At 43.5% G+C, this 26,768-nt stretch overlaps 1 pseudogene; it reads right to left on the bottom strand.

Annotated features, from left to right (window-relative positions):
• Nucleotides 1-829: 829 nt before the first annotated feature.
• LOC145796215 (putative LRR receptor-like serine/threonine-protein kinase At1g07650) lies at nt 830-26,270 on the bottom strand (annotated as a pseudogene).
• Between the last annotated feature and the right edge of the window lie 498 nt (nt 26,271-26,768).

The following is a 26,768-nucleotide window of genomic DNA, read 5'->3' as shown; positions in this document are numbered from 1 at the left end:
TTTAGTCATCAAAATTTAGAAATAAAATTATGTTTTAAGAACCCAATATTTTTGTTGCAAAAAGTGTTTTATTATATTTTTAGTAACAAAAATTGGACATTAGTGATGCATTATTATCCTTTTAGAGACCAAATTTTTTGTCCCAAAAAATAAACCATTTCCAGACCAAATTATTTTGTCCCTAAAAATCTATTTATTAGTGAAATTTTCAAATTTTAGTCGCTAAAAGCCTTGTTTTTGACTTTTCAAAACGATGTTTTAACGACTATCCTCGTGACGATAGATTTTGATCCCTAAATATCTTTTGCAATAAAATTTTTACTTTTAAAAACTAAAAAAATTAATTTCTAAAACTCTTATATGATGTAGTTCATGCCTCCTCCACAAACGACTAACTATAATACAATAAAAATGCAAGACACCTTACAATAATATTCTATTCCAGTTTGAGAAACTGGGAGACCAAAAAACATCTAAAAGGCCAAAACTGCATAAAGCATAGGATTTGCCAATGTAGTTGAAACACATGGTTTTAAATATATAAGTATATATGCATTTTGGAACACAAATATTTAGCCTGTGTTTGGCAAGTGGGTTTGTAGATTTTTTTGGCTATTTTAGCCACAAAAAATAAAATAGGCTATTTTAACCATAACAAACAAAACATCACATTCAACCCATAATCATTACATTCTTCTCTCACAAAAAAACTCAAAAAAGTCAAAAAGCCAAAAAGCCCTTCCCAAACCAAACTTTTAAACCCAGGCTAAAATAGCCAAAAAAACCAAAAAATCAAAAAGCCAACCCACTTCCCAAACGGAGGCTAAGCATTCATCTGTTGTAAATGGATTCCAAAAAGAAAAAAGAGAGAAAATATAGATTGTTATATCGCAAGGACAATACTAAAAAGAAAACCAACCAAGAGAATTTGTACCCATTTCTGTATTCTCTACTCTCTATTTGCCCAATAATCAAAATTCAAATTGAGAGGGTAGAGATCAGCAGCAGAAGCAGAAAAAGCAGTCAACGGCAATTTAATTAAGCCATCATTCATGTCTGTTTCATGGCTATGTTACAGATCAGCTATCATTCCATACAGCGTCATCTTGTGACTAAAAACAGTTGAATCTGAAACCAACTCCTTAACGACAGCTCTGCCTTCGAGCTCACAACTGAAGACATAGAAGGTCTAACTGTTGGTGTGACATTAATGCACAGCAGAGCAACATTAATCATCACAATGACCTCTTCGTCGATGAAGGATGGTCCCAACTTTGGATCCACTAGCTCCATCAACTTCCCATTCTCCTTTAACTTGAATGCCTACACAGAAAGAAACAGATTGCTACCTTTGAAATTCAAGTATTTACATCCATGAATTTTGATTTGAACAAGATTTGTTTATTTCAAAGGAAAGAGGGAACGTCATAAATCTGTATTAGTAGATTATAAATTATTTTTTTGGGTTCACATGCCAACTGGTTTAAGATTTTCAGTGTTACGATGCTTGAATTAGAGGTGTATGCCATTAATTACGGCTCCTCGAGTTTTGACAATTATTATCTTTTCTTTCACAAAAGAATTAATCCCATGCTATAGAGTTGCAGTGATTTCTTTTTCTTTTTCTTTTTTGTCCCGAAATCAAGCCCGATTTGATAGATGAAAAGGAGGTGTAGGAGTTACAGGAAGAGCAAGAAAGAGAGGTGTTCAACATACCCAATCAAGAAGATAAAGTGAGTCTTCCTTTCGCCTATAGCTAGTGTTATTTTTCCCACTAACAACTTCCAATTAAGGTGACAATTCCAAAACTATAAATGTCTGCTTTGTCTGTCAAGTAACCACGCATTGCATATTAAGGCACCATATATCCACTACATATTCACAATGATCATATTACATTTTCTATATGAGTGAAATGTCATCGTATTCATCCTAGTTTGGCTAAAAACATGATAGCTCGGCTTTATTTCCATAAGATTGCCCATGGTAAAGGTTGGTGGTAATCATGAACAGTAATAATGGAAAATGAAAAAAAAATTAAAACAACGAAAACTATGAAAATAATGATAATGAAACTGAATCAAGCATGGGGACACACTAGGTTCCAACTATTCTAGTGCTTATGTAGGTATAATCTTCTTCGTCAAGTTTGGCCAAACCAAAGTCAGAAATCTTAGGGTTGAGATTCTTATCAAGCAACACATTAGTGACCTTGATGTCTCTGTGAACAATCTTAAGTCTTGATTCTTCATGGAGGTAAGCCAAACCTCTAGCAATACCAATGCAGATCTTGTACCTTGTAAGCCAATCCAATTTCAACTGGCACTCTTCTAGGCCTTCAAATCACGAAATGAACAATCATGTAGAAGTACTAGTCAGTTATGCTTAAATATGAGTGTGCATAAAAGTAGTTGAGGAAAGCTTTGAATTACCAAACAAGGCACGAGCAAGGCTATTATTTTCCATATACTCATCTATTAGCAACAATTGATTTCCTTCAACACAACATCCGTACAACTTTACAAGATGAGGGTGTTGCAGAGCAGAAATGATTCCTATTTCATTCACAAACTCACGATTTCCTTGCTTCGATTTGGAAGAAAGCCGTTTTACAACAATTATAGTCCCATCTAATAGAAGTCCCTACAATTTAAGATAAAATGTTGAGGGGGGGTCACATTAGAAGGTTTTTCTATGGAACAATATGCATTATAATAGTTTAAGTAATCCATGTGTAGGGTACCTACAGAGCCAAAACCACCTTCTCTGATTTTATTAGCGGCATCAAAATTGTTTGTGGTAGCTTTAATTTGCTGTGAGGTAAGTGAACCAGTCTGCAGGTCAAGATCCTTCAGATCTGTGGAAGAAACCAAGTTAGATAAGAAGAATTTAAACACTTGATCCACAAAGTTAATATCTGCATTTCGCATGCCAGCAGAGAGACTAAATGAAGCCATGTCTTGTATTGTATGTTAAACAATTTGATATCTAAACAAAATTTTCAACAATAAAATATTTTTTAAGAAATTGAAACACATTAGGACATGAATATAATATTGCCTAGCGCTTATAATTAGCTGTTAAATTAGAATTATGAAAATGGAGATGGTAAAAGAATTGAATTTACTACAATTTTAAGATTTGCAAATACCATGTTCTATTGTATCTTTTCGTAGTAGGCAGCATCTCCACCAAAAGAATACCTAGAAGCAAGACGATAACAAAAGCTACTGCAGCCACGATCCCAACCACAACACCCAGAGATATGTTGTTTCTATTTTTTGATGGCTGAGGTAAATAATCTGCATAGAGATAGAAAAAAATAAAAACATTTGAAACCAATTAATTGACAAGAAATGAATGAATTGATAATTTGTAACACTTTAAATAAATGAATTGATCATCATTACTATTAGTCCTAAAAGAAATTGTTTTACAAAAGACCTCCAAAACCATTTTAGCCATGCATCTGATTTAACACTAAATTGTCTTTTTTACTTTTTTAATGGACATGAAAACAAGGTAGAACCTCTCATCAAAATAAACGAATTGTATGCCTAATGCAATCAAGATGACATAAATGAAAAACAATAATGGGGTTATCAGCTCTGTAAAATAAAAAATCCCATTCCTGCATGACATCATTTTCATGCAACCTTTCTAATAAATTTTGCATTACCAAAAAAAAAAATATAAAAAAAAATGAATTTGTTCAATTGACAGAGACAGAGAGGAGGTGTATTATGATTTACTTAACTGTTTCAAGAGTCTTAAACTCCAGAAATAACATAACTATAAATATGTTCAATTTTTATTATAATTGATTATGAAAAGAAGAGAGTAATCACCAAAAGTAGACAATTTTTACTGTAAATTGAGGTAGTTTTTTGATGTCTCAAACATTTGAAAAGAAAATGAGAGCAGATGCAGAAACAGGTCTTGCAACATCTATATTGATTTCCTTAACAGCAATAAAAGCGTAACACACAAAAAATTGTGAATACAATTTGAGTCTTGACTCCCAATCATTAAGACAAGACACATGGAGTTTGAAAGAGGACAACTTACTAGGGTTGTACATAGAAATGGCTAAAATCAAGGGACCATATATTCCTCTAGCAGGGATACCAGTTATCACTTGACCTGCTCAATACAAGTGGATCTCCAATGCACTATTAGTCACAATTGCAGTGAATGTTTGCATGGTTTCCATACCAACCCCACCTGCTGCTTTCTCAATGTTGAAATCCTTACGCTCAAGCTTTCCCTACAACAATTTCCTTAGAAGGTCATAATTTTGTATTGGTAAGCCTTCCTAAAATTTGATAAGTATCACACAGATGAAAAATGAAATTCTAAAGCACATGAAATTTATGTTCTACAACAGTTCTATTGGTGTTAAAATCACTTGAATGTAAATATCAAATATACACCTTCCAAGGCTGCTAAATGTTTCGTCATCAGTAAACATGATCTCTATGAAGTGAAGCTTTACAGTGTAGTTTCCATTTAGCAAACAAAACCCATAATAGGTCAAAATATAGGAGAAAGTCGTGAAGCCATATACAACTCGGAGTTTCTCATAGAAAGCCTTGACAAATTTGTCGAAATCAAGGAATCAACATTATTGTCATCTAAGAAGCGACCAGTGCTACTAAATGCCCAATTAGTTCCATGTTGGACAAACTTTGCAGGCCCACCTCCCTATAACAAAACTGAGTTTTTATGACTTCACATCAACGACATATAGTAAATGCAAGCTGTGGTTTTTCACTTTTACAACTTGCTTTTTTTGCATGTCGTAAATAATTTCCCAATCACGACGTGCTGATTGCGTATGTCGTGAATGCTAATAATGATGATTTTTTTAAGGCTTGTAATGTTAGCCGTAAATAATAAAACTTTCTATGACGTGCATATGGCATTGTAGACACCCCATTTTTGACCGTCCTCAAGACTTGGACGTCATTATTTGAACACTCGATGATCATCCATGTTCGTGTTCGTTTTGAGTTCCCAGAGGTCTCGACTGCGCGCCTTGCCTCAAGATCTCTCAACTTGTCCATTTTGTGCTTGGTTGTGGACCAAGGACTTGTGTTTAGGGTGGCTTGTTTTCCATCCCCTCAACCCATCGGCTAAGGCATGAAGCCATCGACCTTGTTTTCTTGCCATCAGCCAAAAGTGTTGGCCGATCGGCACTCTTTTTAGTTGATCGGCCCTTGTGTTGGTCGATCGGCCATGTTTTCTGACTGAACCCTGTTCATCTTCTTTATGCAGATATTTTATTCCAGCTATCACTGCTGGCATGCACAATTCACCCCCTCCATACACGTGTATGGAGGGATTTGCCCCTTTGCTTAGCTTCCTCAAGAAGCTTTGCTTTTGGTTCTCTATAATAGAGAACCATCTCCTCCCTTCTGAAGGGTTCAGAAAATTGAGTCTTGAGTGATATATATAGTTTTGTATCTATATTCTCTTGTTTGTTCATATTTTGTGTTCAAAAGTGTAGTATTGTCTTACTATTGTACACAAACACACACTAGAACACCATCCTCTTGGAGCTGAGGTCCCTTGAGGTTGATTTCAGAGTTCTTGGGTTGGTTTGAGCTTGGAAAACCTGCTAGAGCTTTGTTCTTGAAAGTGTTCTTCAAGGGTGAGCATTCTTGCTTTTAATATCCCTTTCTTGCTTAAGCTTTTAGACCTTCTTGCTTATTGTTTTAAGCTTAACTCTGAACTACAATAAGTTTTGATTTTTGATGCTTTAGATCTTTTTTTTAAGATCACTTTTTGATTTGAGGTTGTTTCCCCCCTCTTAGGCCTTGTTAAGCCTTGTTTTAGGCCATCCCTTTTGGCCCTTGTTCTTAGCTTTGCATGACCTTTCTACCACTGAAATCCAAAGGATTTTCAGTGGTGGAAAGGTGGTCTTGAAGTCCTAAATAGGAGAAGGTCATCCCCCCTCCTTATTGTCTTGAATGCTAGTATAAATGGCTAATATTGGTAGCATGTTTGCTTAGCTTGTTTTAGCTTCATTTCAGCAAGTATTTGGTGTTATTTTGCCATGTTTTACCTCTGTCTAAGGTTGGTTTAATGGCTTCTTGCATGCACCATGTACTTGTCTTGTAATCCTCTCTATTGTCTTAACATGCATCTTGTGTTTAGACCATCATGCTTGCATATTTTGGCTCAACTCAAAGGAGCTTTTAGCCTTGTTTTACCATACTTAAGCTCTGTTTTGTGTTGTTTTGATCATATATGTCATGCTTTGTATAGCCATAAGGCATTCTAACTTGTTAGCCTTAAGTGTCCAAGTCACTAGCATGCTTTACTTGGACCATTTCAATGATTTGGCATCATTTGTTATACTCTTTCAGTCCATGTTTCATGCTCAAACATGTGCACTTGTCACTCCTTTAATGCTTTAAAGAGTTGATGTTTTATGCCTCATGAATGGGTCATTGTGTGTGCCATCATGTTTAGGTCTTTGGGATGCCATTTAAGTGGGTTTTTGGTCTTGTTTTACCATGTCATAACTCTGTTTTTCATTGCTTAAGTCATGTCATGTTTGGTTTTGATAGGTGTAGTGTAACACCCCTTTTGTAGCCTCGCATGCCTCATGCTTTTGGTGTTGTGTTCTAGCTTGTGTTGGCTAGTTTCGAGCATGTTTTTGGTCTTTCCTTGACCTGCCTTGGGACTTTTTTGAGTGCCCTTGGCCCTTTGGGGCTTGCCTTGCATAGCCATGGTTTGAGTCCCTTGGCTAGCCTTAAGCTTTGGGCTTTTTTGCATACTATGCTTGCATTATTTAGTTGGTTTAGCACCTCTCCATGCATGATTTCAGAACTTACCATGTATGCCACATGACCATGTTTGTCCTCTTTTAAGTGTTCTTGAAAGTTGCCCTCCTATGCCTAGGTGTTGGACCATTTACATGTGCATATTTGCTTTGCATTTTCATGCTTCTAATTCATGACTTTGGCCACTGATTTGGGCATGTTTAAGAGTTGTCCACTTTAGTTTAAGTCCATGTTTGCATGTTGTTGCATGCTTGTCTTGCATGTTGTTGCATGCTTGCTTCATTTTGCATATTGTTGCATGCCATGTATCTTCACATGTTCAGGTAGTATGCCTATTGCACATTAGTTGCATTGCATGATCTAGCTGCATACTTGTTGCATGCTTGAGTTGTTCGCATCATGCTTGCATGTTTGCATTGCATTATGTGTGCATTTGTAGACGCGCCCCCGAACGCCCCGGGAGGATGAGTCCCGTTCTGTTCATTTGGGGTTACTACAGTTCGGACTCGACTTGTGTCACGGTTCTTAATCTGAACCAAAGAGTCCAAATCTGGCAAATCGTTTTGAGAAACAGATTTTTGAAAAAGTAGTGCCAAACATGGACTGCTTTGCCAGATACAGAGTCGCCACCTAAATATTTTAAAATGGGAGAATTTAGGAAACCCTGACTCGGTGCCGAAGGCCACATGTCCGTCATCACCGGAGTTGTCTCGGCTCGGGAGCTTGGGTACGATCGGGGAAGGTCAGCTATGAGCACCCCCTTTCGCCCGATCCGAAGACCGGCCTCTACTAACCGTGATATCCGTTTTTGAAAACTTTACGTGTTCTAAAACCAATTATTAGTCTAGAATTAGTATGTTATGCGCACAGCAAACAAGTATAGACTAGATTGCCTAATTTGGAAAGAGACATTGCATATCCGTTCGTTTTGAAAATGCTTTGGAATTTGCTACTCGCAAGTAGGCTAAAACACGGATTTCAATGAGTTCTTCCAACTCAAACAATCCAACCTTCACCCACAGGCATTCAAAACAGTTTAACACATAAGCATCTAGCCACATGTTAAGCATGCTGTCATGGCGATATTCACACTCATGTGATATGCTAAAGCGGAAATACTTACATAGTACTCCGTGCCAAAACAAAGAACTTGTTAGCAAATATGCATGATTCAAGTCCATGTTAAGTGCCTAATGCGTCGCATACAAAATGTCGCTAAGATAGGCTCGGCTAATCCTAGACATGTCATGTGAAAATGCACAATTATCACATATTTAATTTTTTATTTGAAATACATATGCGGTTAGCATGATGTACCGAGCCTAATGCATGTAATACAAATGCATGGATGCACGCATGCATAGCATAAGGTATGCTAACATAAATGTGCCCTAATCTACCATCATAAGCAGGTAAATAAAAGGGAAGAAAGAAGTGAGGTTGGAAGACATACACACCACCCACGCACGCTTATTACAGATTTGCCCTCACTCGGAGAGACCGAATAAATATTACAAATTAATTAACTACACCAGCTAATTAATATTACAAATTGCCTAATTTAATTAACAAATTAAATAGACTAATTAAAACAGGAAAACGCCTCGGGAAGCGCGCCGCCATGCGCAAGCTGCCTCTGTTTTCTCTCCTATGCTCCTCTGGAGGCTGTCAAAACCTCAGGGTTGCATCCCTAGGCACTGGGGAGTACCACCGGCTGAGTGGAATCATCATCGGCACTGGCATGTGTCCATCGGCACAAAATTGAGTCTGTCGGCAGAGAAAAGGTTGCCGGCCGGCACCTTACACTGCCGGTCGGCAAAGAAAGTCTGCTAGACCTGCAACTCACAGCAACAGAGGGCAAAACAAGGCATGGCAGCACAATTCAAGGCATGTATGCACCAACCATGTCTCTTATCATTGTGATGACTCAAAGGGACATGTGCCTTGGTTCTCGGACCACCAATCACGCATTTCCATGCATGATGGCCCAAGGAACCAAGTATGCAACTTTGATTTCAAATACATGCAAACCAATCAAACAAATTAGGCCTAATTCCTATCACCATTTCAAGGAACAAGGCATGCATGCAAGATACAATGCAACCTAGGCATACAAGCTAAGGATGCAATATGGCATGGCAATTAACTTATGCAAGCATACAAGCATGCATATGGCAATACAAATGGGTGCAAAGATGGACTTAAACATAAATTAGGCGACTCTAAAATAGGCCTAAAACAGTAGCCATAGTGCTAAAAAGTGAGGGCTAAATGGCATACACACACACATGCACATAAGGACCGACACTTAAGCACAAAACGAGCAATATTCAAGCACACTTGAAAGGAGGAATCATGGACTAATTAGCATGCAACATAAGTATTGAAATCATGTTAGGATGGTGCCGAACCAAGCAACAAAATCAAGCCAAAACATGCAACGAATAGTCCAAGTGTTCAAAGCAAATCAATAAGGCATTGAACTACACTTAACATGACCAAACATGGCATGAAAAGAAGGACCAAAATCAGAGGTTTAGCATGTTAAAACAAAGCTAAAGGACTACTTAGATGGCATCTAAATGGCCCAAATACAAAGGCATACACCATGGCCAAAACATGGAGCATTGCAACACATGCTTCCAAAGCATTAAAGAGACATGCAAGGCAATCAAACAAGCATGGAAATGGGACTGAAATAGCATGTAGGATGATTCCAAATCATCAAAACAATGCAAAGATGCCATGCTACACATGCACATACTCAAGGCCAACAAGCCCAAATACAAAGGAGCTATATCAAGCATGCCAAAATCGACCCAAATACTTATGGACAGACCTAGAACATGGCAAAATAAGCACATAATCTTCACAAGACAAGCCTAAAACATGCTCCAACAAAGGCTAACAACCTAAGGCATATTAAGGCATAAACATGGCATTACATGGCAACTATGCTAAGCATGCATGGAGTTCCAAAACCAACTTGAAATCATGTTATATTATGGACATATAAGTATGAAAAACAAACCAAATATGCTCAACACACACTTAAGCATAGGCTTCCTTAAGAGGCCAAAATATGCCCTTTTCAAGGACAACAAGGAGAGGGGGTGGCCCTCTCCTTCTTGGGACTTCAAAGCATCATCTTCACCACTGAAATCCCTCAAGATTTCAATGGTGAAGAGACCTCAACACCAAAATCCCGGAGCTAGCACAAAATGGCTCAAAATGAGGCCTTTTGAGGCCTAAGGGTGGTCAACAACCCTCAAACAACAAAACACTCTTAATAAACAATAAAGAGGGCCTAAAAACAGAACTTTTTTATATTATACAACAAGCACAAAAACAGCTCTAAGACTAGTAGAAAATCAATGCAAAAAAGGGGGATAAAGGTGTAAGTTTCTTACCCTTGTAGTCCTCTTCAACAATGGTGCTCCAATGGCCTCCTTTGGCTTGAATCCAACACCAAAATCTCAAAACAAACCCTTTAGAACCTCAGCTCCAAGAGGAAGGTGAAACACTAGGTGTTTGTGTGCAATAGTGAGACACAAAACACCTAGTGTGCAAATAAGAGGGAAAGAGAGATAGAGAGTGTATATCTAACCCTAACCCTAGAAAAACCAGAGCTTGGTCTGTATTTTCCTCTCTCAAAAATGTCTAAAAGCTCTCTTGCCTTAGAGAGAGCCTCTCTCTATATGCCTCTTGTAAAGCTTACAAGACAAGCTTTGCAAGAGGGAGATCCCTCCATACACGTGTATGGAGGGGAGCAAAAGCAATACAGCTGTCTAAAAATATCTGCAAAAGCAGATGAACAGCAATCGGCCGGCCAAAAATGTCATCTTGGCCAAAAAGAGTGCCGACCGGCACAAAAGAGTGCTGACCGGCAACAAAGAGTGCCGGCCGGCAAACTATATTGCCGGTGGCAACAAAAAACCAGCCGGTGGCATCTAGCCACTGCCGGTGGTGGGTAGGGATGGTCTACAAGCCCTACTCTGCCTCTCAAAGGCAAGATGCAAGTGTTTGGTGCAAAACCAGACACTAAACGGTCGAGTTCAGGGATCCTGAGGCAAGGCGCACGAGCCGAGACCTCCGGGAACTCCAAACGAACACAAACATGGATAATCACCGAGTGTTCAAACGGTGACGTCCAAGTCTTGAGGACGGTCAAAAATGGGGTGTCTACAGTTGCCCCTCTTTGACAGAACTCGAAAGTCATAACAATGACGGGATTGAATGTCAAAGCCCAGAGACGACCCATTTTTGACAAGGCCGAAGACTCAGACAAACATACAAGACAAATAAGATATGCGCCCGGAGGCAGGGGCAAGATGCAAGACAATGCACGAAGCCGAGCATAACTTATGATCATGCAAAGAAAGCTGTAATGAAGCAAACATGCGACAATTTTAAGCTAGCATACCACACTACACTACAATGCAGAAAGGGTGTAAGAGAATTATGGAATTCTCAATACGTCTCACTCGGGAGATACAATACCTGTGCGGCTCGTCCAGTTGCACCAGCTTCAAATGAACCGTACATACAATATCGTGCCTGCAAAGAAAACAAACTTAACAGGTACAATATGGTTAGCAACATGCATGACAATGCAAATGCGGTGTACTCGAAATGCGTGACAGCACAAAGCAAGTGGGGAGCATGACAATGTTGTGGAAATACAAACATGCAAGTGGAGCATGCGGTCTACGCAGTCAACAAAATTGATCATGAACATGCGGTCTACGCAGGTGATGATATTTAGCAAATATGCGGTCTACGCAGGTGATGAAACTGAACATGCGGTCTACGCAATCAAGACATGCGGTCTACGCAGGTAATGAAATTAAGCATGCGGTCTACGCAATCCAAGACATGCGGTCTACGCAGGTAATGAAATTAAATATGCGGTCTACGCAATCAAGACATGCGGTCTACGCAGGTAATGAAATTAAGCATGCGGTCTACGCAATCAAGACATGCGGTCTACACAGGTATTGAAATTAAACATGCGGTCTACGCAATCAAAACATGCGGTCTACGCAGGTATTGGAATTAAACATGCGGTCTACGCAATCAAAACATGCGGTCTACGCAGGTAATGAAATTAAGCATGCGGTCTACGCAATCAAGACATGCGGTCTACGCAGGTATTGAAATTAAACATGCGGTCTACGCAATCAAAACATGCGGTCTACGCAGGTATTGAAATTAAACATGCGGTCTACGCAATCCAAGACATGCGGTCTACGCAGGTAATGAAATTAAATATGCGGTCTACGCAATCAAGACATGCGGTCTACGCAGGTAATGAAATTAAGCATGCGGTCTACGCAATCAAGACATGCGGTCTACGCAGGTATTGAAATTAAACATGCGGTCTACGCAATCAAAACATGCGGTCTACGCAGGTAATGAAATTTAAACATGCGGTCTACGCAAGTAAGACATGCGGTCTACGCAGGTAATGGAATTAAGCATGCGGTCTACGCAATCAAAACATGCGGTCTACGCAAGTAATGAAATTTAAACATGCGGTCTACGCAATCGAAGCATGCGGTCTACGCAGGTAATGAAATTAAACATGCGGTCTACGCAATCAAAACATGCGGTCTACGCAGGTATTGAAATTAAGCAATTATGCGGTCTACGCAAGCAATACATGCGGTCTACGCAAGTAAAGAATTAATATGCGGTCTACGCAAGTAAAGAATCAATATGCAGTCTACGCAAGGAAAGAATTATCATGCGGTCTACGCAGGTAAAACATTGACGTGCGGTCTACGCAAGTTAAGAATGAATATGCGGTCTACGCAAGGAAAGAATTAATATGCGGTCAACGCAAGTAAAGAATTGACATGCGGTCTACGCAAATAAAGAGATGATTACAAACATGCGGTCTACGCAGGTAATGTAATTAACATGCATGACAATGCAAAATGCAATGAGATGCGCAAAACAGCGCGACGGAATGCAATGCCCAAAACAATGCGACGATTTGAAATGCACAAAACAGTGCGATGCGCAGAGCAGCGCAAACAATTTCGAAATGCACAAAACAGTGCGATGGTTTGAAATGCACAAAACAGTGCGATGGTTTGAAATGCACAAAACAGTGCGATGCGCAGAAAAGCGCGAGGTTTGAAATGCACAAAACAGTGCGATGCCAAGTGTGACATGCATGCCACACGGAATGTAAATGGGCTTAAACGCGCAACAACGCACGTATTCCAGAATGCATGACAATGCATGGAATGGAAATGCAATGATGATGCATGGGAGATGTGCACGACAATGCAAAGGGGTGCGTGTTGCAACGCATGTAACACGTGCATAACAATGCAAATGTGTGGCGCACGACAGCGCGATGTAATGCATCGAAGTAGTGTGATGAACTTGTGCAACACACATGGTGTAACTTTTGAATTCAAAAGGATACAAAAAGGATACACCTTGTATGAATTCGAGTGCCACGCACTGGAGACACGGCCCGCGGTCAGAACGGAGGCCGGTTGAATGTCGGAGATGCACTTTCTTGCACTTTCTTGAGCTATGAAGACCACGAACTTCTCATATGGCCTAAACAAGGCTGTGGGAACCCCACCGGCCGAAAGATGAGGCCACCGGCTGGCCATCGGCACAAAAACAATTCTATCGGCACAAAAAAGTGCCGGCCGGCACAAAACATTGCCGACCGGCAAACAGTTGCTGGTGCGGGGCAGTTTTGTCTTTTCACCTCGGGTGTTATAAAATAGGGCTTCAAGCCCTATTTTCTCATTCTTCTCACGCCGAAATCCTTTGCTCTCTCTCTCTCTAGAGCTTTTCCCCCTCCTTTTTCGTCCATTTCTTCGCGTTCTACGCCCGTTTCGTCGTCGGATTCGCGATCCTCTTCGCGTTTCGGACATTTTCCACCGATCACATTTTCGTTTCGGTGCCTCGTTTGGCGTTCTAGCCTTTTCGGGGTTCATTCCCCTCACTTTGCTCTTCGTTTCCATGCCTCTTCACATTCCGGCCTTCCCGGCCATTTCCGACCCTCTCAGGAGTTGACTTTCCGGTTGACTCTTCATATTCCGGCTCGGTTTTCCTTTTCCGGCCATTTTCACACCATTCTCTACATGGCGGACGACATTCCACGTGGCGGGACTCCCCCGGACCACGAGATGGATCCCGGGGTCGAGCTCTTACCACTGAGCGAGCGCCCGTTCGACCCGGCGACCTACCGGCCGGCGATCCACGTTCTGCCCCCAGACGGCCTGCGTCAGTTCCGGAGCTTTAAGAGGTACGCGGCGCCTGAGCTACTACTACGCGAGCCTACCTCCCACCTTTCATTCGGCACTTCCGAGGTAATTCTCTTCTTTCTGCTTTACTTTCTGCAATGTAGGATACAAAACTGCCATAGTTAGTTGTATTCTTTAATTGCTGAAATCTGATATGCCGTAGACCGTAGTTGACTGTAAACATACATACAACTGATATCTGCTTGAGACTGACACATGCACACACACTGCACTAGCCCTGAATCACTCAAACACACTGCACACACTGTATTTCACTGTACACACTGGTACCCAGTATTTGTCTGAATCTGTTAAACTTGCATACATGCCACATCTGTTCTGAAACACTCAAACACGCTGACACAGCACACGTATTTCACTGTAAGCACACCGGTACCCGGTATTTGCCTGAATCTGACAAACTTGCATACATGCCATATTTGTCTTTTCAAAATTGCATTTTGAATGTTGTCTTGCAATTGTCATTGTCTGTTTGCAGGAGGGTTCCCATACCATTCGCGGGTATGGGAATACTGGTGCGCGGGAGTGGTATGATGAGCTCCCTGATGCGGTCCAGCGCATCGTGGACCGAGCGGGCTTCGGCACCTTCTGCCGAGGGCTCTCTAGGCTCTCCACATGCAGACCTCTCCTTGCTGCTTTGGCGGAGAGGTGGTGGGACACCACCGATTCTTTCTATTTTTCTGCTGCAGGGGACATGACGATGACCCCTTATGACTTCTCGATGCTCACAGGCATCGGGGTAGGGGGGGATCCGATCCCTTTCGACACCGACATGGATGAGTGGACCGCCGCTCAGGTCCATTTACTGGGGGAGACCCCACCACTAGCTCGTCCAGGCTTCGTGCGGTACTCCTGGTTCGAGACACAGTTTCGGGTCCAGCCCGCATTGGGGGAGGAGGTGCAGATGACCCCGGAGGACGAGGAGAGGTATGCTCGTGGCTTCCTCATGTTCCTGTTCGGGACTACCATCTTCGCCGACCGGGCAAACACCGTGCCTCTCTGCCTTCTCAGCGCACTGGTGGACGTCCGGGATATCTTGCACTACGATTGGGGCGGCGCTGCTCTGGCCACCCTGTACGGATACATGAGCTCGGCTTCTCGCGGCAGCGGCCAGCTGCTTGGAGGTTACTGGCGGGCTTGGGAGGTACATTTCTCCTCCACTTTTTCATTCCTGTCTCGTACTTTCTGTACCCTGTACACTGCACACACTGCGGTCTGCTTTACACTTACTGTATACTGTACACACAGCACACACATACATTCTGCTTTACACTGACTGTACACTGCTCACACTGTACACTGCAAACAATACACTGCACAACACACGGCTCTGCCATTTCTACTTTATTCTGTATATTCTGCTTTTTCTGATAGTCATACTGACATCTGTTTTGCAGTTGTGGGTTTACGCCTACTTCCCTAGGCTTGCACCCGTACCAGTCGCGGAGCCTCCTCCGGCTGTCCCGTTCTCGAGTCGCTTCGACGGGAGATGCACCCGGCGACCACGTGAGACATTCGGCTTCTTCCGCCGATATTTTGACACCATCACCCCGGCCGAGGTATGCTTTACTTTCAGTTTATTTAGCTTCGCTTTCCCACTGCATGTTTCAATAACAGTAGATAACAAACTGTCTGTCACTTTCAGATCACATGGCGGCCATGGGCCTCCTTGCCGTAGGCGATGCGGGGTCGGTTCCCTGGTGCTGAGGAGACCTCGCGTTTCCGGATCTTGCTAGAGGGCCCGGTCTGTCGGGCTTGGTACCTGGGGGAGCGTTTTTTACGCCAGACCCGCGGGTTACCTGAGCAGATAGTCCCGGCTCACCCTCCTGCAGAGATGAGGGAGACCGAGGGGCTGACCACTGAGCAGCTGGATGATTACTCCATCGGCTGGGAGGAGGTCGGCTTCCGAGGTACCGGCGACTATCAGGAGTACGTGCGGACGTACCTGATGCGTCCCCTGAGCGGTAGTCGAGCAGAGGGGGCCAGGCCTGTGGCATCGGCGACTGGGGCCGGAGCGGGAGCAGGGGCTGGATCTTCGAGGAGGGCCCGGGTCCGTGGTAGGGGCGGAGTGCGGGGAGGACGAGGAGTTGGCTGGCCTGCCCTGCCTGCTGTACTGACTTTCCAGGGGCAGGGTGGGTCAACCTATCAGATCCCCCTCGCCCCTCCACCGGCTGGTCACGAGTTCATTGACGTCCCTGACCTACCTCCGGTATGTATTACTGCATTTCTGTACAGTCATTTCATTTCAGTTTGATATTCCACAGAATATTGATGCATCTGATACTTTTGCAGGCTTCTTCTGAGTACACCCGTCAGTCGTTGGCGATGAATGCCTCGATGATGGGGATGCTCCAGCGGACCTTTGACCTCCTAGCCGTCTACAGCATACCGGTATGTCCTTCTGACACTGGCCTCAAACCATTCATACACTGCTTTACATAATCTGATGCACGGCACAACACCTGATACACTGATCTCACGGCATCTGACACACTGCATACGCTGCATTCTGCACCAAACTCTGTACTGATAAACTGCTCACGGCATTCATGCACTGTAATCACACACTGCATTCTGCACTGATAAACTGCTCACGGCATTCCTACACTGTACTCTGCATTGCATTCTGCACTGATAAACTGTCTACAGTATACTAATGCATTTCCCTTTTGTGTACTTTTTCAGCCTCCTTTCCAGATTCCCATGGCAGAAGGTGCGCCAGCGAGACCTTCTGTCCCTGCTCGGGGGAGAGATGAGGAGGGTAGGATATTTCCCCGTACCAGGGGAGGGCGTACTCACGTCGGGAGTAGCTCGCGAGCTCCAGTCCCGGATGATGACGACGACGAGGAGTCAGAGGCGGAGGCAGGGTCATCGGAGGAGGAGACCGGAGACGGTTCTAGCTCAGGCTCTGACGACGATACTGATGATGCTCCTGGACCCTCGTTCAGGAAGAGGACTAGGACGGACTGACAGCCCTTGGAGTGCTCGACATAGATGCAGATTTTTGCTATCTTTTCTTTCTTTTTTGTACTTTTCTTTTGTTGGTAGTTAGATTACCTTGTACTGCCGCAGGCAGATTTTGTTTTCTTCAAAACTTGTACATTTGAAAAGATAATGAAATGAAACGGACTTTTTATCTGAAAAAGTGTTTACATTTACACATTTCATGCATTGCATCGCATCTCATCATGTTACACCTCAATGTAAATGAAATTGATTGGTTATCTGAAAATTGAACACTCGCACTGTAATAATCAGATAACTTAAAAGCCGACGGCCAAAATAACCCAAGCAACCCACTGCCTGATTCTTAGACACACAGCCCTTACTCTGTTAGGGATTAATCTGCATACAGTCCATAACACAGCATTCGGTTCATTCTGCACACGGCAAATTCTGAACAAACGGCCCAATCTGACAAGACGGCCTCAAAGGTGGAACCGGTTGGAGTCAAAACACATTCAAATGTAGAGAATGGCACAGCATTCTGAGCACAGATGTTTTTTGAAATTGAATGAGGGTTTTTCAAACCGGGATATCGAGCCTACAACTGAACACAGCGGGGAGGACTCAAACAAAGAGATACACGACCTAAACACAACGAGGCACGCTCGGGAGAGACTCAAAACAAAAGACGAGACCGTCAAATGAAAGAGACACGACACATAGACTCGTAAACGAAGATGGGAGACCTCGGACCACGAGGAGCCAGTTCAATCTGGGTATTGTTTCCCACCATTTCTGATTTGTGATCCTCACATCCCTCGACTCTCAAGCTCGGATTTTCTCTCAAAACCCTTTTCCTCACTTTTCTCTCAACTTACACCTCTCTATTCTTCAATCTCTCATTTTTCATCCCTCCCCGGGGTGATTGATGGATAAATAGCAAGGTGTGGGTTCATGCTCAATACCGTTAGCTCACGGCTATTTCTTCCGGCGGGTAGAGCGCCCTTCTGGCAAGTACGTCGATGACCGGGGAAAGACAGAACGCCTGGCTCGACTGTGCCCCTAGTTCATCATTTTAACCATTTTTTTCGTTTTTGCTTTCTACTAAAACGGTTTTGATCAAAACGAGAGTCGGATTAACGTACTTGTTCGACTTTTGATTTGAAAAGCATGCAAGTCAGGCAGCAAGCACTGAAAATTTTCCTTTTTGGGTCCAAGACAATGGTCCAGTTTTGGAAAATGAAATAGTTTTCGAGAAAATAGTCAACCTCAGTAAAAATTTTCAAAAACTATTTTTCAAACAGTCAATGCTCAACGAGCATGAAACTTACCCTTCGAGATGCGCAACCTCGGATCGGAGGCAATGGAAAATTGCCCATGGTTTGAAGGGGGGGTGGGAGGCAACGGAAAGCTGCCCCTAGTTTGAATGGCGGCTCACAGCGGCTCGTGGCAACGGAAAGTTGCCCCTTGTTTGGATGGTGCCGCAGCAGTCTGTAAACAGTCTTCATTGGCGATGGTCGAGCTCTTGGACACAGCGACGACGAAGACGGTCACAACACATATATGGACACAATCACCTTGAAGGGTGTTGGCCACTGGACTTTGAGGTGAAATTGAAACCATTGCATGGACTGAGACGCTTATGGAAGCGTTGGGGGCTGGACTTCATGATGAAGTTGCCTACGTATCCCAAACATGGGAATCAAGCCTTACGTAGTTCCGGTTAAGGTCCACTCGGGTATTTTAACCTTTACTTTGTTTGGCTCTCACTTTTGCCAAGGCGCCCAATGCGGGTTTTCAACCTTGCGAGCTTCTTTTCATTTTCTTTTGTTCGTTTCTTTTTCTTTTCTTTTTCTTTTTCTTTTTTTCTTTTTGTATTTTTCTCTTTTTTGTATTTTTCTCTTGCTCTAACTTTTGCCTGGGCCGCCCTTCCGGGTTTTCGGCCCAGCGAGCCTCTCAAAGGGTAAAAGTGTAGCAAGTCCATGCCAAATGGTTTCTTGAAATTGAAGCCTCTCTTTGTCTAGGAGAACGGCTGTTGCACTGATTTGCGGAAGAATCCATCACGGTTGCTCCACGAGCTTCTTCCGGCGAGATCCACTCCTTCTGATTTGGCTTTTGGTGCCTCTTGCTCGAGGGCTACTTCAAAACTGGCCACACGGGCCTCCTCCAACGGTTGACTGTTGAATGTTCCGGATGAGTTCGAGGTTCAAGACAACAGGTCGAATCTTGAGGCTGAGAGCGATCCTAGGCTGCGCAGTCTCAAAAGCGATTCCACACAGGTCTTCGCAGGGCCGCGTAAAACATTTGCTTTTGAAAGTTTTTAAGAAAGCGACAAATCGCTCACGCTAAAGATAGTGTGAAACCAGTCTGGATCAAGCCAGGGTCCTTCTCAGTACTCACGCTAACAAGCATGATTTCATTCATTAAGGGCTTAGAATGCCTCTCTTTCTCTCAAATGATCAAAATTTTGCAAATCCTGAGGAATTCCTTCCTCTTCGTTTTCACCGCAGTGTTCAAAAAAAGTTTTGAAAAAACTTAGGTCGATACAATGATTTCAAGGCACAGAAAAGGCAGGCGAAGAGCACTGTCATTCCATTCAATACTTCTGGCACAACTGGCACACGGCAGAAGCAAACACAAGAGTGTGAAAATCACTGCTGTTCATTCAAATTTGTTGGCACAACTGGCTCCCTGGCAGAAACAGACTCAAAAGAAGGCAAAAAGACAAACACAAAACAAAATAGTGATATCCGAAGTAACACCCTCGGAATCACCCGACTTTAACAAAAACAGGACTGACTCGATACAACAAGACAGACCCGACTGACTCAGTATGAAAAAACTGACTCAATACAAATTGAGAAGACTGACCCAATACCCAAGTCAGAAAACACAACCACTAGCATTCGTAAAATGCTCGAAACAGTGCATGCCAAACGCCACATCCGGAGTAAACTGAGCGCCGCCCACAGGTGGTTCATCCCCTGATCACATCACATTATCCCCCACAAGTTCACTGATCCAATGACGATAGACTTTTCTGAGTTGGTGCGACGATGACCTCATTGTTAATCAGATCTTGTATTTCGTGGCGAAGACGGAAACACCTATCAGTGACATGGCCAACTTGCTGATGAAAGGCACAGTACTTGGCCGGATCATGGGAGGAAGGAAGTCTATCTGGCAGTGATCGCGGCTCCAGGGGTTTCAGATCCCCCTCTTTAATCAGGACCCTCAAGGCCGTTGATAGAGACATGTACAGTGGTGCGAACACCCTCTGGCCTCGAGGTGGGTGTTTTGAGGTTTGTGGAGTTTTGCTGGATGCACCAGCAAAGGGATTGGCAGGCGTTGACTGGGTTTGCTGATCGTTTTCGAGCACGGGATTAGGGCTGAAGGGAACATTCCTGGTACAAAGGCCCTTCTCCCGGCTTGCCCCTTGATTCAGAGGGCTCTCATTGTGAGTGGCGAAAGTGTCATCCACAGTTTTTGTGACAACCGGGAGGACTTGCTCTTTGTTCAGTCCCTCAGCTTTCAAAGCCTCAATGTCCCACTGAAGGTGTTCATGGGGACCAATGCCTGCTCCTACCTTGTTCTTACCAGTCGCTTCCACTTTGTCAAAAGATTGGCCTTCTTCCAATGCAACCCGTCCCAAAGTTGGGGAGCCTTTAGACATGAACTCCCTGGTACGTGATGTGGTTGATGATGGGGCCAAAACCCCAAAGGCCAGATCTGCCACAGTTCTCTGAAGATCTTCGATCATCCTCATTAGTTCAAATGTAGTAGGCTCGCGAGCCTGGTATAGCTGGGAGGCCCAGACCGGGTGCGCAACAGGCAACCTGGGCGAATGTGGTGCACCACCATCGATCTCGCCCTGCAAACTGATTCCTTGACCTAATGTGGCTGTCATAACCACAGTCTCTTCTGAATTCTGCGCCATCATAAGTCCTGCCTCAGCAAAGGGGGGACACTGGCTATTCTGTATCACCTCTCCGACTCTCTGAACCTTCAAAGGAAAAACAAACAGCATTTCAGCCCAAACTGATCAAACACGGGCGTAGCCAAACAACTGTACCCTACTGCTGATCACTGTTCCCAGAAAATCACTGTTCCCAAAATACCGAATCTGATACCCGCAGATAACTGATTCTCAATTACTGATCCCCAACAATACTGATTCTGGTGCCCTCGGGCCTGATACTCAAATGTGCAAATTGGTATATGCATTCCTGTAGAGATACACTCTAAAAGCACATAGCAAGTAAAGAGAGCCAAAACACCCCTATGTTGGGGTAGGGTTTCCCTGTCCTATTTTGTCAGGAGCTAGGGTTTCACTACGCACGCAGCGGTTTCAAACAACTTAGCATCGGGTAAGCAACTTATCCTAATTTGGAATGGTCACTATGGATCCGAAAATGTACTAGGTCGAGTGGTCAAAAAGGGTGCCCCGGTAAAACCGGGGTTTGTGTTCCCATACTGTCAGAGCCCATAGCCGGTTAGCCTTATGGACATGCCTTGACAAGACAAGCCTCCGGCAAACCGTTCAGGAATGGCAGATGGCAAACACGGTGTCCTAAGCGCACCAATGCACATGCAATGCAAAGAAACACAAAAATGAAATCAAAACAGGATATCATGAGTTCGAGTCAAGCTCTCTAAATTCCCCAGCAGAGTCGCCAGAAACTGTAGACGCGCCCCCGAACGCCCCGGGAGGATGAGTCCCGTTCTGTTCATTTGGGGTTACTATAGTTCGGACTCGACTTGTGTCATGGTTCTTAATCTGAACCAAAGAGTCCAAATCTGGCAAATCGTTTTGAGAAACAGATTTTTGAAAAAGTAGTGCCAAACATGGACTGCTTTGCCAGATACAGAGTCGCCACCTAAATATTTTAAAATGGGAGAATTTAGGAAACCCTGACTCGGTGCCGAAGGCCACATGTCCGTCATCACCGGAGTTGTCTCGGCTCGGGAGCTTGGGTACGATCGGGGAAGGTCAGCTATGAGCACCCCCTTTCGCCCGATCCGAAGACCGGCCTCTACTAACCGTGATATCCGTTTTTGAAAACTTTACGTGTTCTAAAACCAATTATTAGTCTAGAATTAGTATGTTATGCGCACAGCAAACAAGTATAGACTAGATTACCTAATTTGGAAAGAGACATTGCATATCCGTTCGTTTTGAAAATGCTTTGGAATTTGCTACTCGCAAGTAGGCTAAAACACGGATTTCAATGAGTTCTTCCAACTCAAACAATCCAACCTTCACCCACAGGCATTCAAAACAGTTTAACACATAAGCATCTAGCCACATGTTAAGCATGCTGTCATGGCGATATTCACACTCATGTGATATGCTAAAGCGGAAATACTTACATAGTACTCCGTGCCAAAACAAAGAACTTGTTAGCAAATATGCATGATCCAAGTCCATGTTAAGTGCCTAATGCGTCGCATACAAAATGTCGTTAAGATAGGCTCGGCTAATCCTAGACATGTCATGTGAAAATGCACAATTATCCCATATTTAATTTTTTATTTGAAATACATATGCGGTTAGCATGATGTACCGAGCCTAATGCATGTAATACAAATGCATGGATGCACGCATGCATAGCATAAGGTATGCTAACATAAATGTGCCCTAATCTACCATCATAAGCAGGTAAATAAAAGGGAAGAAAGAAGTGAGGTTGGAAGACATACACACCACCCACGCACGCTTATTACAGATTTGCCCTCACTCGGAGAGACCGAATAAATATTACAAATTAATTAACTACACCAGCTAATTAATATTACAAATTGCCTAATTTAATTAACAAATTAAATAGACTAATTAAAACAGGAAAACGCCTCGGGAAGCGCGCCGCCATGCGCAAGCTGCCTCTGTTTTCTCTCCTATGCTCCTCTGGAGGCTGTCAAAACCTCAGGGTTGCATCCCTAGGCACTGGGGAGTACCACCGGCTGAGTGGAATCATCATCGGCACTGGCATGTGTCCATCGGCACAAAATTGAGTCTGTCGGCAGAGAAAAGGTTGCCGGCCGGCACCTTACACTGCCGGTCGGCAAAGAAAGTCTGCTAGACCTGCAACTCACAGCAACAGAGGGCAAAACAAGGCATGGCAGCACAATTCAAGGCATGTATGCACCAACCATGTCTCTTATCATTGTGATGACTCAAAGGGACATGTGCCTTGGTTCTCGGACCACCAATCACGCATTTCCATGCATGATGGCCCAAGGAACCAAGTATGCAACTTTGATTTCAAATACATGCAAACCAATCAAACAAATTAGGCCTAATTCCTATCACCATTTCAAGGAACAAGGCATGCATGCAAGATACAATGCAACCTAGGCATACAAGCTAAGGATGCAATATGGCATGGCAATTAACTTATGCAAGCATACAAGCATGCATATGGCAATACAAATGGGTGCAAAGATGGACTTAAACATAAATTAGGCGACTCTAAAATAGGCCTAAAACAGTAGCCATAGTGCTAAAAAGTGAGGGCTAAATGGCATACACACACACATGCACATAAGGACCGACACTTAAGCACAAAACGAGCAATATTCAAGCACACTTGAAAGGAGGAATCATGGACTAATTAGCATGCAACATAAGTATTGAAATCATGTTAGGATGGTGCCGAACCAAGCAACAAAATCAAGCCAAAACATGCAACGAATAGTCCAAGTGTTCAAAGCAAATCAATAAGGCATTGAACTACACTTAACATGACCAAACATGGCATGAAAAGAAGGACCAAAATCAGAGGTTTAGCATGTTAAAACAAAGCTAAAGGACTACTTAGATGGCATCTAAATGGCCCAAATACAAAGGCATACACCATGGCCAAAACATGGAGCATTGCAACACATGCTTCCAAAGCATTAAAGAGACATGCAAGGCAATCAAACAAGCATGGAAATGGGACTGAAATAGCATGTAGGATGATTCCAAATCATCAAAACAATGCAAAGATGCCATGCTACACATGCACATACTCAAGGCCAACAAGCCCAAATACAAAGGAGCTATATCAAGCATGCCAAAATCGACCCAAATACTTATGGACAGACCTAGAACATGGCAAAATAAGCACATAATCTTCACAAGACAAGCCTAAAACATGCTCCAACAAAGGCTAACAACCTAAGGCATATTAAGGCATAAACATGGCATTACATGGCAACTATGCTAAGCATGCATGGAGTTCCAAAACCAACTTGAAATCATGTTATATTATGGACATATAAGCATGAAAAACAAACCAAATATGCTCAACACACACTTAAGCATAGGCTTCCTTAAGAGGCCAAAATATGCCCTTTTCAAGGACAACAAGGAGAGGGGGTGGCCCTCTCCTTCTTGGGACTTCAAAGCATCATCTTCACCACTGAAATCCCTCAAGATTTCAATGGTGAAGAGACCTCAACACCAAAATCCCGGAGCTAGCACAAAATGGCTCAAAATGAGGCCTTTTGAGGCCTAAGGGTGGTCAACAACCCTCAAACAACAAAACACTCTTAATAAACAATAAAGAGGGCCTAAAAACAGAACTTTTTTATGTTATACAACAAGCACAAAAACAGCTCTAAGACTAGTAGAAAATCAATGCAAAAAAGGGGGATAAAGGTGTAAGTTTCTTACCCTTGTAGTCCTCTTCAACAATGGTGCTCCAATGGCCTCCTTTGGCTTGAATCCAACACCAAAATCTCAAAACAAACCCTTTAGAACCTCAGCTCCAAGAGGAAGGTGAAACACTAGGTGTTTGTGTGCAATAGTGAGACACAAAACACCTAGTGTGCAAATAAGAGGGAAAGAGAGATAGAGAGTGTATATCTAACCCTAACCCTAGAAAAACCAGAGCTTGGTCTGTACTTTCCTCTCTCAAAAATGTCTAAAAGCTCTCTTGCCTTAGAGAGAGCCTCTCTCTATATGCCTCTTGTAAAGCTTACAAGACAAGCTTTGCAAGAGGGAGATCCCTCCATACACGTGTATGGAGGGGAGCAAAAGCAATACATCTGTCTAAAAATATCTGCAAAAGCAGATGAACAGCAATCGGCCGGCCAAAAATGTCATCTTGGCCAAAAAGAGTGCCGACCGGCACAAAAGAGTGCTGACCGGCAACAAAGAGTGCCGGCCGGCAAACTATATTGCCGGTGGCAACAAAAAACCAGCCGGTGGCATCTAGCCACTGCCGGTGGTGGGTAGGGATGGTCTACAAGCCCTACTCTGCCTCTCAAAGGCAAGATGCAAGTGTTTGGTGCAAAACCAGACACTAAACGGTCGAGTTCGGGGATCCTGAGGCAAGGCGCACGAGCCGAGACCTCCGGGAACTCCAAACGAACACAAACATGGATAATCACCGAGTGTTCAAACGGTGACGTCCAAATCTTGAGGACGGTCAAAAATGGGGTGTCTACAGCATCCCTTGCCTCTTGATCAAGCATGATAGAGGTTAGGGCCCCTTATGTGTTTTGTGTATTTCATTTGATATTGAATTGCACACTTGGCTCATTTGGCCATCATGCATCGAAATGCGTGATTGGTGGTAGAGATGGCAATCTGAAACCGGCCCGATGGGGACCCGACCCCCCGATCCCGAATATAACGGTTATTCCCCGAAAAATATCCCTGGCGGGCCGAGGATGGTGATAAAAAATTAATCCCCGATGATATTCGGGCCGGGGACAGGGATACGTGTTTCAGTCCTGGCCCGGCTCGGCCCTTAGCCCCGCCCCGTTTGTCTCCCCGAATGATATATATATTATATATATACTTTTTTAATTCTCACCTCTATCTTTTATTAATATATACTTTTTTGATTCTCATCTCTATATTTTATTCATTTAGATCTACTCTCTCTCTCATTCATGTAGATCTACTCTCTCTCTCTATTCCAGATCTACTCTCTCTCCTTCTCCATTCCTCACATCTCTCTTCCTCTCCACCGTCTCTGGTCTCTCTCTCTTCTTCACCATCTCTCACCGCCACCTCCTCCTCCACCAATCCTCCCACCACTCCCCTCATCCCTTCTCCTCCTCCTCCACGGATCACATCGCCATCGATCTTTTCTCTAGCCCCATGTACTCCGACCTCGACATCTCCTCCCACTCCCCCGAACCCCTCCAACATTCCAGAACATTTAACCATGATTTGGTCGGCCCTAGGGTTTTCTTCTGTGCCGACTCGGTCGTTGATCTCATGCTCAAGAGCACCGAACATCGTCGACGTCGACAAGTGCCACCTCCTCCTCCGAGCACGACCTCCTCCTCCACCGGTGTTTGTTCACTCTGCCATGACTCTCTCTCTCTCTCTCCCTCTCCCTCTCCCTCTCTCTCTACTCAGATCTCTCTCCCTCTTTCTGAATCTGTGATGTTGATGATGTTGTTATGAATCTGTGATGTTGATAATGTTGTTGTTAATGATATTGTTGATCATTGATGTTGTTAATTTCTTGTTTGTTGCTGTTTGGGTTTGATATTTTTTTTTTTTGTGGTCCGGGGAATTTTCGGGGTCGAGTTAACCCGATCCCTGTTAGGGGGAGGGGACGGGGACGGTGATAGGGCCCTCGTCGGGGATCGGGGCCGAGGACGGGAAAAATTTTACCATCGAGGATCGGGGACAGGGAGTGTGATCCCCGGCCCCGCCCCATTGCCATTCCTAATTGGTACTCTGAGGGTCGAGAACTACACACCTCTGAGTCTTAAACATGATAAGGGG

The sequence above is a fragment of the Camellia sinensis genome, chromosome 7 (genome assembly GCF_055761805.1).
Source record: "Camellia sinensis isolate YWXY chromosome 7, ASM5576180v1, whole genome shotgun sequence".
Classification (NCBI taxonomy): domain Eukaryota; kingdom Viridiplantae; phylum Streptophyta; class Magnoliopsida; order Ericales; family Theaceae; genus Camellia; species Camellia sinensis.
This window is presented reverse-complemented; position numbering and strand designations above follow the sequence as displayed.